The 8,450-nt window shown below is 52.5% G+C and overlaps 1 protein-coding gene across 2 annotated transcripts in view; it reads right to left on the bottom strand.

Annotated features, from left to right (window-relative positions):
* Nucleotides 1–8,450, bottom strand: part of LOC104124422 (C-type lectin domain family 2 member D) — a 20,442-nt gene that overhangs the window by 4,506 nt on the left and 7,486 nt on the right. Inside the window, exon 1 of one of the 2 annotated variants that reach the window (XM_035892137.1) lies at nt 941–996. The exons of the other annotated variant lie outside the window; for it this stretch is intronic. The gene's annotated coding sequence lies outside the window, so the exon portion shown is untranslated. Of the gene's footprint in view, nt 1–940; nt 997–8,450 lie in introns of those variants that run through there. 2 annotated transcript variants of the gene reach the window in all.

Here is an 8,450-nt window from a genome sequence, read left to right as displayed (position 1 = left end):
CATACAGCAGCAGGGAAGAGAAAAAGCCCTAAGGAGGGTGGGCTGGGAAGGGGTGGTGCTTCCCCAGCCCTGGACACCCCCAAAACTTGGGGGGGCTTTGTCCAACCAGACTTTGTCCTATGTCTGGGCAGGGTTTGAGCTGGGAACCCTCTAGCCCTGCTGTTGCTGAAGCAATCAGATAGTTGAGAAACGAAAATACCGATTTGAGATAAACATGTTCACAGCCTGAGGTTTCCGTTCCCCCATTTCAGCTGCAAACGTCTCTTCCACTTTCGGCTCTGAAATGGCGCTGGTGAAAATTCAACAAAATGCCCTTAGAAGAGACCCTGCAGAGCTTTGTGGTTTCCACCCCTGCAGAATTAAGAGATCACACGGGGCCACCTGAGCTCCTGCCCGGGTTTTATCCCTCCCAAGCCCACTGTAGTTCCCAGCGGAGCCACTCCAGCTCCCCCAAATTCGCTATTAATTCCACTTAATTGAAACAAATCCAAGTCCTTTTTTTTAATATAATTAGAAGAGGCTGGGGGGAAAAAATAAATCAGCACAGAAAAGCACTTACAAACCAGCAAAAGGGAGAGAAAGCCGTTAAAACACAGCTGAAAAGAAACAGAGCCAGAAACTCAGAACCACAATAGGAGGCGACAGCGGGGAGGGGGACGGGGCACCCACGGTGGCAAAAGTTTTGATCAAACCAGCTGAAAAGTAGTGAATTTGGCGTTTGTGGTTTGATGTTGGGTTTGTTTTAGGTTTTTTTGCCCCCTCCCTTCAGTTTGCCACTTTTCATTTAAACAATTAATAAACAGTTGATGACTCCAGCCCCCAAATGAGACCTCGCGCTGCCAGGTCGCCCCCACCCCAGCCCCAGCCCCTCTCCGGCCGGTGCTGACTCAGCCAGCCCTGGTTTTTTACAGCCAAGAAGCTCTTTTCTGCTAAACTCAGCGTCCTGGTGGGGAACGCAGCCTGCAAGCGACTTGCTGGTGCTGCTTGAACATCGTTACGGGACGGAAAAGACAACACACCTCCCCGTCGGCCCCGTGCTCCGCCGTAGCCCAGCCTGGCTCCCATCCTCGGGCTCCTGGGCAAGGCGAAGGGGCCAAGGACCACCTCGAGAAGCCTTCACTTGCATCAAACTTTCTGCTTAAGGGTTTCCAAGCAGGAAGAGGATTCTTTTTTTTTTTCCTATTATTATATTTTTGCTGAGTAAATCCAGCCGAGCGGGGGGTTCTCACAGAGCCCTGTGGGCGGGTGCTGCTGAAGGCCCCGCGCTCGCTCTGGTTTGAAATGGTTTTGCATGCGAAGCCGGCAGGCTAAGGAGGAAAATTCCAAGGTGCTTGAGCTCCATCGGGGAGCAAAAGCAGCGAGGCTCGGAAAAAAAACCAACCCAAAAACCCAGCCCAGAGAGGTGAGAAAATGCTCCCATGCCAAATCCTGGGAGTTTAAACCTGGTGGGAAAAGCCCTTGGGGAAGGAGGGCTGGGAGCAGGGACCATTAAGGAAAATTCCATAGAGCTTGCTCTAACTCCAGGGTTAAGATTAGACTGGCGTAGGGTTGCTAAAGTATGGGCAGATCTAATTATGTCTTCAGGCCATGATAAACTGCTCAGCTGTCCCCTGTAGGGCCCCCTCCGAGGTTGAGAGAGGTTGGCAAAGAGGCGTTAAGGTTAAGCAATGGGCATTGCAGGAGTTTTAGACTTAGAGCTAAGGTGAGGACGTCTCGCAGCTAAGGTCAAGGCTTTGAATTTCGAATAAGCTCAGGAAGAACACCAAGCTTTTGTGCCAGCAGAGGATGAAGACAATGGCATTTGAAATGGGCCAGATGAAGCAGAACTGTGACAGGACCGAGGTGGAATATAGCAGTGGAGGAAAATGGAGACCTTTCGATTGAGCAAGAATAGAGGAATTGAGAACATGGTGGAAACTTGCAGCAGCCACGTGTAGTCACATGGAAAAGTCTGTAAGGTGTAAGGGGTATTTTTTACGTGGCCAGTCACTGAGGTGATGGCCCAACTCTGAGTTGTGAATAAAGGCAAACCTAGAGAAACCCAAACTCTGGTAGAGTTCTTCAACATTGAAGGCCTCAAGAAAAAAACGTGGGGAGATTCTCTGAGCTGTTCCAGTAAAATCCCTGTGGCTGTGCTTGCAGAAGTGAGCATTTGAGGTCTGGGGACATTACCTGGCTGCAGATGCTGGGCATCAGGTCGGCTGCGTGAAACAGCCTCGTCTAACACCACCCTCCCCCTCCCACCGTGGAATTGTTGAGGTTGGAAAAGCCCTTTAAGAGCATCAAGCACAACCGTTCCCCTGACCCTGCCATCCCACCACTAAACCCTGACCCTAAGCCAACGCCCTCACCAAACCGGGAGTTGCCTGCCCTGCTTGATGGGTCATACGGGAAAGATGGGGCCAGAGCCTTCTTGGAGTGCACAGGGAAAGAAGAAGATGGGGAAAGTTGCAGCAAGGGTGCTTACCAGGAGATCAAGACATTAGTTTCGTTCTTATTTGGCTGCATTGGGGTTTGAGTCCAACCCATGGTTTCTTCTTGTCATCCCCCTCCAGTTTCTGCCTTCAAACTCTTTTGGAAACATGTGCTTGGAGGTACGCATCACTGCTCTGCGTGGTCCCCTTTGAGCGTTGGAGACCGTTGGGGCTTGGGAGGCTCTTTGCACCCTCTGCAGTGCCCCCGCCCCCCCGCCCTTTTCCCCGGGGAAGCTGCCCACCCTCCCCATTTGGGAAGCTGCCCACCCTCCCCAGCTGGAGGGAAAAAAAATTAATATAAATATCATGAAGAAATGCTGCTCTAGGCATCTGCAAACCATCATCACCCAGGTGAGCTGGCTGTGGAGATGGTGGGGGTGATTGGTGTGACCCTCCCCCAGCATGCCAAGGGTGGGGGGGGTGCTCCAGCCCCCTGACATCATGTCCCCAGGGAAGGAGGAGGTGGCCATGCTCATCGTCATCTATCCAAACCCCCAAGCCTGGGATCCACCTTGACCCGTTGAACATGCATCCAGCCACAATGCATCCAACAGAGATGCTCATGTGCAAGCCAAGCACCCAGGGGGAAGAAATAATCCCTCACAGGCCATGATGCTTTCCATGAGGAAAGAGGAATCAAGAGACCATGAGTCGCAAGAAGTGACTGGGTCTTGCTGCTTCTTTTTTCTATTTGTAGAAAATACCATCAGGACACCTCAGCTCTCACTCATCCCCGCTCCAAACTGTGCTAACCCCAAGCCCTATGACTCAGAGTGGGGTCATGGCGTTTCAAAAGTTCAGGTAGCCCTCCATCGCTGGTCCTGGGAGGCCGGCACCTGGGCTAGCGTGATGATTTTCATGCCATGAGGTGTGGTGGCAACAGCAGAGGCAACACAAGGAAAAAAAAAACCAAACCAAAAAAAGGGCATCAAACTGCGCATGTCCAGACCCACCCAGGTCACTCAAGGTGATAGGTAGGGCTTTCCCCAAAGTGAGAACAGGCTGCAAAAAAAGCACAGTCATGGCTCATGGTCAGGCACAGAAGTCTTTGGGAAGAGAATGAGTGCTTCCAAATCATCAAGGCTGCTGGGGCTTTCTTCTTTAGCATCCAGTGTTTTCCCATCTTGAGGTTCCTCATGTTTCCCAGCGGGGGGTCTCCAACCTCCTGAGCCAAGGTGTGTAAGCTGCCCCTGGCACCCCAAAGGCCATGCCCACCACTCAGCGACTTGCATCTTGCAGAGGCTACGCTGGTGCAGCAGGAGGAGAGGTGAGGGTTTCCTCCACCAGCCTCACCTAACCACACCACCTCTGCCCATAAAAGCTTCCCTCCTTCAGCACACCCTTGACACCAGTGACAGAGGATGATGGCGGTTACATCATCATGACCAAACTGAAGGTGAAGGATCTCACCCTGACACCCAAGATAATGGATCCAGCTACCGGCGATCGTCTTGGACAGAAGGGCCATGAGAAGAAACCATGGGCAGCAGCAATTTTTGCCATTTGCTTTCTCTTTCCTTCCCCTGGGCTTGTCCTCAGCCAGCAGCACTGCAGAGGTGAGAAGAGCCAAGCTTTTTGGGTGGAGAAAATTCAATCAGAGGCTTGGGGGAAGCACATTTTGTCCATCGGTTTCATGCTTCACCCTCTGAGCGCCTCCAGGTCCATCTCCCAAAACGATGGCCAGTCTGGCATGGCCTCTTGCCTACCCTGGAAATCGATGTAAAGACATTTAGTTCCTTAGCAACTCTTATTTCACTTTTTCTGTTCCTTTTTCTGCCTATGCTCAGGACTGCAGAACTCTTGGTCTTGCATTTTTTTTTTTTTGCTTGCACAGCTGCGTTTCGATTTAACATTGCACCAGCAAAACGAATGTGCAGCACCCAGGGGTACCCAGCGCCGCACCCCTGATGCCGGCGGCCATTTCTTCCATCACTCAGCACTGCTCATTTCTCCATAAAGGCTTCCAAAATGTTTTTACCCTCAGGCAGATCCTGTCACTGATGTTGTTATGAAGCAGCTATGCTGCGGAGCCTCCTGCTGGTCTCAACTGTGATCTTTCTGAGCGTCCATGGTAAATACCAGAGGGGGAAACCTCCCACTGATCCTGGGGGGGATTGGTTTTCTCGCACAGCCCCATCGTACCAAAAATTGGCCGTTCTGCTTCAGAAACTCAACTGCATCGCGCGTTGTCCCTAATCCTCCTTCCCTCTGCGTGTCCTGTGCCGTGCAAGAGGGGACGTTATCAAAGGTACAGACCAACGTGCTGAGGAACCTTTTTTTTGTTCCTTTGAAAACCCACCCTGCTCCAGCCACCCCCCATTTTATAGCGCTCGTTATTTCAGAGAAGTGGCCAGAAATAAAAAAGCAAAGTACACGTTTCATTTGGAAACTGATACCTGCACATCTGCAAAACCCACCCTTATTTTCTCTGTTCTGTTGGAGCGGGGCCAGAAGAGGGCCACAAAAATGACCCAAGGGCTGGAGCCCCTCTGCTACGAGGACAGGCTGAGAGAGTTGGGGTTGTTCAGCCTGGAGAAGAGAAGGCTGCGGGGAGACCTGATTAAGTACTGAAAGGCTGCAAAGGGGGCCCATAAGAAAGACGGGGGAAATCTTTTTAGTAGAGACAGCTGTGACAGGAGAAGGGGTGGTGGCTTTAAACTAAACCAGGGCAGGTTTAGACTAGAGATAAGGCAGAAATTCTTTCCAGTGAGGGTGGTGAAACCCTGGCGGGGGTTGCCCAGAGAGGGGGTGGAGGCCCCATCCCTGGGAACACCTCAGGCCAGGTTGGATGGGGCTGTGAGCAACCTGATCTGGTTAAAGGTGTCCCTGCTCACTGCAGGGGGGTTGGGCTGGGTGACCTCTAGGGGTCCCTTCCAACCCCAAACTTTCCATGATTCTATGATTCTCCCACGTGAGGCACACGGTGCTAAGCCACCAGGGCAGGCGGGAATAGCTTTCCATCAAACACACCAACCCATAGATTCAGGCCTACAAAATCCTCTTAAACCAGCAGCAAAGTGCCAAATTCCTTTGCAATCAAGACAGGAGTTTTCTCCAGCAGTCTGGGTTGGGTTTGGGGTTTTTTTTCCCCTTCAAAGATGACAAATTTAGCAAAAAACCCCTCAAACAAATTTGTAACGCGAAAGCATCATCACGTCTGAGTCAGCCATGGAAAATGGCACCTTTGGCCACAGCAGGAGAAGCAGAAAGCAGAAAGAGGAGAAACTCTACTGAAAATCAGGCTCAAAGAGGTGCAACATTGTTCTGCACTCCCTGGAGCAGCATCGCTGTTGATGCACCGCAGGACCCCACCACCCCTGGAAAGCACTGGGTGATGGGTGGCACCACTCGTACCCAACCTCGCCAATGGAAAGCTTGTGTGGGCACCTCACAGCCTCACGGCTCAGCCTCTTCCTTAGTGCCAAAATACCAGCAATGGATGAAGAAGGGGGATGAGAGCATAACTAGTCCTCCCCCGGACCTTCTACTATAACGCAATCTTTCCGTCTCAGTTTCACGAAGCTTTGTGCAAAGGCTAAACCCTGTGATCGTGGCGTAACCAACCCTCCGTATCAGTAAAAAAAAAGAGGAAGGGGCACAACCAGTTAGCAAATGGTGGGGGAAGTTTGAAATATTTAACAGGAACTTGTAGAAAACTCCAGATTAAGGAGGAAGAAACCTCCACCAACAATACCTTACTCTTCTGGGGAATACAGGAGGCTGAAAACTCCCCGCGTTGCCATGCTGGGTGGGAAAGAGCTTAATATCCGAGGAACGGACAATCTCTGGCTTGCCTGTAGTATGGATAAGCCTCAACAAAAATCAGGTGATTTGGGTTCTTTCTGTAACTTGGAGCATTAAGAACGCGTTGCTGTAGTTCAAGTTAAAGCATTTCTTCCTCTGATAATAAATTCTAATTCTTGGATACTTACACAGGGCGAGTGATTTCCCTTTTTCCCAGTAAAACCAGCAATAGCAGCTACCCCACCACTATTTCCCAGCCAAACTGATGATGAGGTTGCCTCATTCCAGCCCAAGCAAAGGAGGAAGATGATTTCTGGTTGCTTTTTCTTCTTTCCCCTTGCTATTTCGTGCAAAAAAAAAATCTCACAGCTTGCTTGAGGGTTGCAAGCAACGCCAAAATTTGGGAACTGGAAGTACCAGGACACCCCCAAACCATCCCAAACCCGCACTCCTGCAGCCATGCGGACACAAAACGTGGGTGAAGGACAAAGCGCTCTCACGCCAGAGATGTCTTTTCTGCTGTGCCCCGAATTTTTGGGCGGTAATTTCTTGGTCGGAAGACAACTAGTAATTTCGAGACTTGTACAACCCCTTCTCCATGAAAATCTTCTCCCACTCGTTGATTCCATCTTTTTTTTTGTCCTCTTCACCAGAATGGAGACTTTTCTCCTCTCCACCCCTTTGCTCTGCCAGCCTCTTTCCTCCAGAGCAATATTTGAGGTGAAAAGGATGCGAAAGCAGCCCTGCACAGCCAACATGAGCTCAAAGATAGCAAAGAAACCTGAATTTGCTCTGAGAAATCCATCATGTCCAACAGGGGTCTTTTATTCAGTCCATGCTTAGCAAGGAGGTGAGTCTGGCACTGCCCAAAAGATCCCTTGGGACTCAGTGGAGGTGAAATACATTGGAAGGGACACCTGGAAAATGTAAATATTGCTCAGGCCTGCCTTGTGCGCCCAACGCCTTGTCCATCTATATGCTGCCGGTAGTGGTGGTTGGGTCCCCATCTCAACCAGGGTGTCCTCAGACGCAGTTTGGGTTCCTGCATCAACCAGCGGCCTCTGCCAGGACCCAACTGTGGCTCGACAGGCCCAGGCCAGGCCCCAGCACAGCGCTAGAAGCTGCTGGGTTTCGTGAGGGTGAGCGAGGCACCCTTCTATCAGGCCGTGGGTCAGCATCCCGGGATCTCTTGCTTGCTCTGGTGCAAAGTCCCAGGCTCGGGGAGGGGAGAACCGTCCTGGGAATCTGCCCCAATCCTTCCACAGGCCCTGCCACCCAGGGACCAGCTGCCTCAAGGCACATTTCAGCATCCTCTCCCCCCAAACTTGTCTCCTCTTCCACCAGGCTGACACCAGGCTCCACAAGCCCCAGGACAGGCCAACAGCATTCATGAGCAGTGTTCAACAGCTCCCAGCAGGGTGAGCAAGGACCTCGGGAGCCTGCCCAGGAAAACCATCCCCACCCACCCTGGGGAGGCAGAGATGCAGTGCCTCCCCTTCCCCACCAGGGAGCTCCCCCAGCACAGCCAGGGCACTTCACCATGCTCTCATAAATACTGCAGCAGCAAAAGAGCCCCCAAACCTGTAACGGGGAGGGTGCCACCCAAGGGCCACTGCACACCCCGCTGCTGGGGCCCCTCTGCCCAGCGACCTTGCTCCAGCCAGCTCGCCTGGCAGCAGCTGGTCAAGCTCCATGGCCAGGGGGCAAAAGCAGGAATAGATGAACAGTTTGGGAAGCAAGGCGAGCTCTGGGATCATCCAGAAAGGGGAAGGAAACCCCTTCCGCAAAGCACAACGCAAGGTCCCAGCCCAGGCAGCCACACCTCAGCACCCACAAGGTCTCCCCTTCCTGCGGGTTCATCTCCCCCAGACCTGGCAGGGAGTTGGGGCCCAGACCAGGAGCAACCCAGCAGAGCTTTTGAGGGAAGGACATCCCCATGCTGGCCTGTGCTGGTGGAAGAGGCGAAGCTGTGAGTGCCCAGCACGGGGAAGGTCCTTTCCTCCATCACCGCTGGCACATCACAGCTTGGGGCTTGCTGCAGAGATAAGGCCGGACCAGTGAGCAGCTTGAGGCCCCAAGGAAATGCTTGTTCAAATACACGCACCCTCCTTGGCCGTGCACCGGGATCCTGCAAGAAGAAGCAAAGACAGCGCTGGTACCGCCGGGTCAGCGGGTGTCCCCTCGGGCACCGGCAGCAGACAGGCGCTGCCTGCCAGGGGCACTCCCCGCAGA

Source organism: Egretta garzetta, unplaced genomic scaffold (genome assembly GCF_000687185.1).
Source record: "Egretta garzetta isolate BGI_Z169 unplaced genomic scaffold, ASM68718v1 scaffold720, whole genome shotgun sequence".
Lineage (NCBI taxonomy): Eukaryota > Metazoa > Chordata > Aves > Pelecaniformes > Ardeidae > Egretta > Egretta garzetta.
The sequence above is the reverse complement of the archived record's forward strand: the minus strand, read 5'-3'. Positions and strand labels throughout refer to the sequence as shown.